General features: G+C 40.1%; 1 non-coding gene across 1 annotated transcript; it reads right to left on the bottom strand.

The window, feature by feature from the left end:
• Positions 1–761: 761 nt before the first annotated feature.
• Positions 762–869, bottom strand: LOC112799155 (small nucleolar RNA R71). Its single transcript, XR_003200734.1, has one exon. It is a non-coding gene; the product is annotated as a small nucleolar RNA R71 (small nucleolar RNA).
• Positions 870–8,356: the final 7,487 nt, after the last annotated feature.

Below are 8,356 nucleotides of genomic sequence, written 5' to 3'. Positions count from 1 at the left end.
TCCTCTCTTTTAGTTAATATTCGAATTCCCTCTCTCTCTCTCTCATCTTTTTCTATTTATTTATTCATTTACTAACATTTCTCTTCATCTTAAAATTCGAACCATCTCTTCTCCTCTGTGTTCGAATTTTTCTCTTCTCCTTCTTCTACTCACATAAAGGAATCTCTATACTGTGACATAGAGGATTCCTCTTCTTTTCTGTTCTCTTTTTTTTTTCATATAAGCAAGAGCAAGGACAAGGACATTCTTGTTGAAGCAGATCCTGAACCTGAAAGGACTCTGAAGAAGAAACTAAGAGAAGCTAAAGCACAACAATCCAGAGAAAACCATACAGAGAATCTCGAAAAAGAAAAAAAGACATGGCCGAACCCAATAACAATGGTGGAGGCGCAAGGAAGATGCTTGGTGACTTTACTGCACCAAATTCCAACTTACATGGAAGAAGCATCTCGATCCTTACCATTGGAGCAAACAATTTTGAGCTAAAGCCTCAATTAGTTTCTCTGATACAACAGAATTGTAAGTTTTATGGACTTCTATCAGAATATCCTTTTCAGTTCTTAACTGAATTCTTACAGATCTGTGATACTGTTAAGACCAATGGGGTTGATCCCGAGGTCTACAGACTTATGCTTTTCCCTTTTGCTATAAGAGACAGAGCTAGAGGATGGTTGGACTCTCAACCTAAAGATAGCCTGAACTCTTGGGATAAGCTGGTTACGGCTTTCTTAGCTAAGTTCTTTCCTCCTCAAAAGCGAATTAAGCTTAGAGTGGATGTTCAAACCTTCAGACAGAAAGAAGGTGAATCCCTCTATGAAGCTTGGGAGAGATACAAGCAACTGACCAAAAAGTGTCCTTCTAACATGCTTTTAGAATGGACCATCTTGGATATATTCTATGATGGTCTATCTGAATTGTCTAAGATGTCATTGGACCATTTTGCAGGTGGATCTATTCACCTGAAGAAAACACCTGCAGAAGCTCAGGAACTCATTGACATGGTTGCAAATAATCAGTTCATGTACACTTCTGAAAAGAATCATGTGAGTAATGGGACGCCTTAGAGGAAGGGAGTTCTTGAAATTGATGCTCTGAATGTCATATTAGCTCAGAACAAAATGTTGACTCAACAAGTCAATTAGATTTCTCAGAGTCTGAATGGATTGCAAAATGCATCCAACAGTACTAAAGAATCATCTTCTGAAGAAGAAGCTTATAATCCTGAGAACCCTGCAATAGCAGAGGTGAATTACATGGGTGAAGCCTATGGAAACACCTATAATCCCTCATGGAGAAATCATCCAAATTTCTCATGGAAAGATCAACAAAAGCCCTAACAAGGCTTTAATAATGGTGGAAGAAACAGGTTTAGCAATAGCAAGCCTTTTCCATCATCCTCTCAGTAACAGACAGAGAATTCTGAGCAAAGCCCCTCTAGTTTAGCAAACATAGTCTCTGATCTATCTAAGGCCACTCTAAGTTTCATGAATGAAACAAGGTCCTCCATTAGAAATTTGGAGGCACAAGTGGGCCAGCTGAGTAAAAAAGTCACTGAAACTCCTCCTAGTACTTTCCCAAGCAATACAGAAGAGAACCCAAAAAGAGAGTGCAAGGCCATAACCTTACTTGGTGTGGCCGAATGCACAGAGGAGGAGGAGGACGTGAATCCCAGTGAAGAAAACCTCTTGGGACGTCCTCTGGACAAAAAAAAGTTCCCAATTGAGGAACCTAAGGAATCTGAGGCTCATCTAGAGACCATAGAGATTCCATTGAACCTCCTTTTACTATTCATGAGCTCTAATGACTATTCATCTTCTGAAGAAGATGAAGACAGTGTTGAAGGGCAAGTTGCCCTAGGAGCAATCATGAAGCTGAATGCCAAGCTATTTGGTAATGAGACTTGGGAGGATGAACCTCTATTGCTCATTAATGAACTGAATACCTGGGTTCAGCACACATTACCTCAAAAGAAATAGGATCCTGGTAAATTCTTAATTTCCTGTACCATAGGCACCATGACCTTTGAGAAGGCTCTGTGTGACCTGGGGTCAGGCATAATCTTAATGACACTCTCTGTAATGGAGAAACTGAGAATCTTTGAGGTACAGGCTGCCACATTCTCATTAGAGATGGCAGACAAATCTATGAAAAAGACTTATGGATAGGTAGAGGACGTGCTAGTAAAGGTCAAAGGCCTTTACATCCCTACTGATTTCATAATCCTAGACACTGGGAAGGATGAGGATGAATCCATCATCCTTGGAAGATCCTTCCTAGCCACAACAAAAGCTGTGATTGATGTGGACAGAGGAGAGTTGGTCCTTCAACTGAATGAGGACTACCTTGTGTTTAAAACTCAATGATTTCCTTCTGTAACCATGGAGAGGAAGCAAGAAAAGCTTCTCTCACTGCAGAGTCAACCAAAGCCCCCACAATCAAACTCTAAGTTTGGTGTTGGGAGGCCACAACCAAACTCTAAGTTTGGTGTTGAACCCCTACATTCAAACTCTAAGTTTGGTGTTGGGAGGTCCCAACAATGCTCTGAACATCTGTGAGGCTCCATGAGAGCCCACTATCAAGCTATTGACATTAAAGAAGCGCTTATTGGGAGGCAACCCAATTTTTATTTATCTATGTTATTTCGTGTTATTTTCTTTTTTTTTTGGTTGATGATCATGTGGAGTCACAAAAACAATTGCAAAAATTCAAGAAAAATAAAAAATAGCATTAAAAATAGCACACCCTGGAGGAGCAACTTACTGGCATTTAAACGCTAATAAGGGTAGCAGAATGGGCGTTTAACGCCCAGTCTGGCACCATTCTGGGCGTTAAACGCCAGAAACAAGCACCAGACTGGCATTAAACACCAGAAACAGGCTACAATCTGGCGTTAAATGCCAGAAACAGGTTGCATCCTGGCGTTTAACGTCAGGAAAGGAATAAAAGCTGGCGCTTAACACCAGAAACAAGCAGCAATCTGGCGTTAAACGCCAGGATTGCACACTAAGGGCATTTACACGCCTAATTGGAGCAGGGATGACAAATCCTTGACCCCTCAGGATCTATGGACCCCACAGGATCCCCACTAACCTCAACTCATTCTCTCTCCCTCCATCTTCTCCATTCTCTTCTTCTTCCCCTTCTTTCTTTCTTCTTTTGCTCGGGGACGAGTAAACCTTTTAAGTTTGGTGTGGTAAAAGCGTTACTTTTTATTTTTCCATAACCATTTATGGCAGCTAAGGCCGAGGAAACCTCTAAAAAGAGAAAAGGGAAGACAAAAGCTTCCACCTCTGAGTCATGGGAGATGGAGAGATTCATCTCAAGGGTCCATAGCTCAGTAGTAGAGCATTTGACTGCACAACAAGAGAGCCCACTCATGGACCTCAACAAGAGCATGAGGAATTCCATCATCAAGAAATCCCTGAGATACCTCAAGGGATACATTTTCCTCCACACAACTATTGGGAGCAACTAAGGATCAAGCACTAAGGATCAAGCAACAGAGGCAAGGAAGAGACATAGAGGAGCTCAAGAGCACCATTGGTTCTTCAAGAGGAAGACGCCACCCTCACTAAGGTGGACTCATTCTTTAATCTCCTTGCTCTTATTTTTCTGTTTTTCGATTTTTATGCTTCATGTTTTGTGTCTTTACTATATGATCATTAGTGTCTAGTGTCTATGACTTAAAGCTATGAATAATTCCATGAATCCTTCACCTCTCTTAAATGAAAAATGTGCTTAATTACAAAAGAACAAGAAGTACTTGGATTTCAAATTTTATCTTGAAATTATTTTAATTATTTTGATGTGGTGGCAATACTTTTTGTTTTCTGAATGAATGCTTGAACAGTACATATTTTTTATAGTGAAGTTTATGAATGTTAAAATTGTTGGCTCTTGAAAGAATGATGAACAAAGAAAAATGTTATTGATAATCTGAAAAATCATGAAATTGATTCTTGAAGCAAGAAAAAGCAGTGAAAAAATGGCAAAAAAAAAAGAGAAAGAAAAAAAAGCAAGCAGAAAAAGCCAATAGCCCTTAAAACCAAAAGGCAAGGGTAAAAAAGGATCAAAGGCTTTGAGAATTAATGGATAGGAGAGCCCAAGGAAATAAAATCCAAGCCTAAGCGGCTAAATCAAGCTGTCCCTAACCATGTGCTTGTGTCATGAAGGTCCAAGTGAAAAGCTTGAGACTGAGTGGTTAAAGTCGTGATCCAAAGCAAAAAGAGTGTGCTTAAGAACTCTGGACACCTGGGGACTTTAGCAAAGCTGAGTCACAATCTGAAAAGCTCACCCAGTTATGTGTCTGTGGTATTTATGTATCCGGTGGTAATACTGGAAAACAAAGTGCTTAGGGCCACGGCCAAGACTCATAAAGTAGCTGTGTTCAAGAATCAACATACTTAACTAGGAGAATCAATAACACTATCTAAAATTCTGAGTTCCTATAGATGCCAATCATTCTGAATTTTAAAGGATAAAGTGAGATGCCAAAACTGTTCAGAAGCAAAAAGCTACTAGCTCCGCTCATCTAATTGGGACTAAGTTTCATTGATATTGTGAGATTCATTGTATATTCTCTTCTTTTTATCCTAATTTGTTTTCAGTTACTTGGGGACAAGCAACAATTTAAGTTTGGTGTTGTGATGAGCGGATAATTTATACGCTTTTTAGCATTGTTTTTACATAGTTTTTAGTAGGATTTAGTTAGTTTTTAGTATATTTTTATTAGTTTTTAAGCAAAATTTACATTTTTGGACTTTACTGTGAGTTTGTGTGTTTTTCTGTGATTTCATGTACTTTCTGGCTGAAATTGAGGGACCTGAGCAAAAATCTGATTCAGAGGCCGACAAAGGACTGCTGATGTTGTTGGATTCTGACCTTCCTACACTTGAAATGAAATTTTGGAGCTACAAAAGTCCAAATGGCGCACTATTAATTGCGTTAGAAAGTAGACATCTAGGGCTTTCTAGAAATATATAATAGTCCATACTTTGCCTGAGTTTAAACGACGCAAATTGGCATTTAACGCCAGCTTTCTGCCCTATTCTGGCGTTAAACGCTAGAAACAAGTTGCAAACCAGAGTTAAACGCCAGAAACAAGTTACAAACTGGCGTTCAACTCCAAGGAAGACCTCTACACGTGAAAGCTTCAATGCTCAGCCCGAGCACACACCAAGTGGGCCCGAAAGTGGATTTCTGCATCATTTACTCATTTCTGTACCCCTAGTAACTAGTCTAGTATAAATAGGACTTTTTACTATTGTATTTTCATCTTTGGACGTCTAGTCCTTAGACCTACATATTTGGATTATCTTTTGATCCTTTGATCACGTTTTGGGGGCTGGCCTCACGGCCATGCCTGGACCTTTATCACTTATGTATTTTCAACGGTGGAGTTTCTACACACTATAGATTAAGGGTGTGGAGCTCTGCTGTTCCTCGAGTATTAATGCAATTACTACTAGTTTCTATTCAATTCATGCTTATTCTTATTCTAGGATATTCATTTGCACTTCAACCTGATGAATGTGATGATCTGTGACACTCATCACCATTCTCACTTATGAACGCGTTCCTGACAAACACTTCTGTTCTACCTGCGAAAGCTAGAGTGTGTATCTCTTAGATTCCTGGTCCACGACTCATGGTTACCTCTCCTGACAACAGAGCCTTCCATTCTGTGAGATCAGAGTCTTCGTGGTATAAGCTAGAATCCATTGGCAGCATTCTTGAGATCCGGAAAGTCTAAACCTTGTCTGTGGCATTCTGAGTAGGATCTGGGATGGGATGATTGTGACGAGCTTCAAACTCGTGACTGTAGGGCGTGGTGACAGACGCAAAAGGATAGTAAATCCTATTCCTACATGATCGAGAACCAACAGCTGATTAGCCATGCGGGAAATCGTAGAGGACCTTTTTCACTGAGAGGATGGGAAGTAGCCATTGACAACGGTGACGCCCTACATACAGCTTGCCATGGAAAGGAGTATGAAGGATTGGATGAAGGCAGTAGGAAAGTAGAGATTCAAAAGGAATGAGGCATCTCCATACACTTATATGAAATTCCCACCAATGAATTGCATAAGTATCTTTATCTTTATTTTATGTTTATTTATCATTTAATTATTAAAACTCTATAACCATTTGAATCTGCCTGACTGAGATTTACAAGATGACCATAGCTTACTTCAAGCTGACAATCTCCGTGGGATCGACCCTTAATCACGTAAGGTTTCTTACTCGGACGACCTAGTGCACTTGCTGGTTAGTTGTGCGAAGTTGTGAAAAAGAGTTGAGATTACAATTGTGCGTACCAAGTTGTTGGCGCCATTGAGATCACAATTTTGTGCACCAGGCACTAATCTCCCGATTTATTTTCCTCTAGTGTATGCCTCCAGGAGAAGGTGGTAGGGAACTAATCCCCCGATCTTGTGCCTCTTGGTGATGCGCAGTTGAGGGACGGTATTGATGAGCGGATAATTTATACGCTTTTTGGCATTGTTTTTAGTATGTTTTTAGTATGTTTTAGTTAGTTTTTATTATATTTTTATTAGTTTTTATTTAAAATTCACTTTTCTGGACTTTACTATGAGTTTGTGTGTTTTTCTGTGATTTCAGGTATTTTCTGGCTGAAATTGAAGGACCTGAGCAAAAATCTGATTCAGAGGCTGAAAAGGACTGCAAATGCTGTTGGATTCTGACCTCCCTGCACTTGAAGTGGATTTTCTGGATCTACAGAAGCCCAATTGGCACGATCTTAACTGCGTTGGAAAGTAGACATCCTGGGCTTTCCAGAAATGTATAATAGTCCATACTTTTCCCGAGATTTGATAGCCCGAACCGGCGTTCCAAATCAGCTCAAGAATTCTGGCGTTTAACGCCGGAACTGGCACAAGAATGGGAGTTAAACGCCCAAACTGGCACAAAAGCTGGCGTTTAACTCCAAGAAGAGTCTCTATACATGAAAGCTTCAATGCTCAGTCCAAGCACACACCAAGTGGGCCCGTAAGTGGATTTTTATGTCATTTACTCATCTTTGTAAACCCTAAGCCACTAGTTCTCTACAAATAGGACCTTTTGCTATTGTATTTTGAATCTTTGATCAGTCCTATGCTATCTTAGATCATTGGAGGCTGGCCTCTCGGCCATGCCTAGACCTTGTTCTTATGTATTTTCAATGGTGGAGTTTCTACACACCATAGATTAAGGTGTGGAGCTCTGCTGTACCTCGAGTATTAATGCAATTACTATTGTTCTTCTATTCAATTCAGCTTATTCTTGTTCTAAGATATCACTTGTTCCTCAACTTGATGAATGTGATGATCCGTGACACTCATCATCATTCTCACCTATGAACGTGTGCCTGACAACCACCTCCGTTCTACCTTAGATTGAGTGGATATCTCTTGGATCCCTTAATCGGAATCTTCGTGGTATAAGCTAGAATTAATGGCGGCATTCTTGAGAATCCGAAAGGTCTAAACCTTGTCTGTAGTATTCTGAGTAGGATTCAAGGATTGAATGACTGTGACGAGCTTCAAACTTGCGATTGTGGGGCGTTAGTGACAGACGCAAAAGAATCACTGGATTCTATTCCGACATGATCGAGAACCGACAGCTGAATAGCCGTGCTGTGACAGAGCGCGTTGAACATTTTCACTGAGAGGATGGGATTGTAGCCACTGACAAGGGTGATGCCCAACATACAGCTTGCCATGGAAAGGAGTAAGAAGGATTGGATGAAGACAGTAGGAAAGCAGAGAGACGGAAGGGACAAAGCATCTCCATACGCTTATCTGAAATTCTCACCAATGAATTACATAAGTATCTCTATCTTTATTTTATGCTTTATTCATAAATCATCTATAACCATTTGAATCTGCCTGACTGAGATTTACAAGATGACCATAGCTTGCTTCATACGAACAATCTCCGTGGGATCGACCCTTACTCGCGTAAGGTTTATTACTTGGACGACCCAATGCACTTGCTGGTTAGTTGTGCGAAGTTGTGATAAAGAGTTGAGATTGCAATTGAGCGTACCAAGTTTTTGGCGCCGTTGCCGGGGACTTAAATGTCCTAACTACAGTTTCGCATTTGTTCCCTGCAATAATAGTGCCAAGTTTTGATCCAGCAACAACACCAAGTTTTTGGCGCCGTTGCCGGGGATTGTTTGAGTTTGGACAACTGACGGTTCATCTTGTTGCTCAAATTAGGTAATTTTATTTTATGTTTAAGCTTTTTACTTCTTATTTTTGAAAAATTTCAAAAAAAAAAAATTTTTTGTTCTTCAGAGTTTTTAAGAATGAATTCTAGAGTTTCATGATGATTTGTTGATGTCTGGCTGGTTGTG

Source organism: Arachis hypogaea, chromosome 4 (assembly GCF_003086295.3).
Source record: "Arachis hypogaea cultivar Tifrunner chromosome 4, arahy.Tifrunner.gnm2.J5K5, whole genome shotgun sequence".
Taxonomy (NCBI): domain Eukaryota; kingdom Viridiplantae; phylum Streptophyta; class Magnoliopsida; order Fabales; family Fabaceae; genus Arachis; species Arachis hypogaea.
This window is presented reverse-complemented; position numbering and strand designations above follow the sequence as displayed.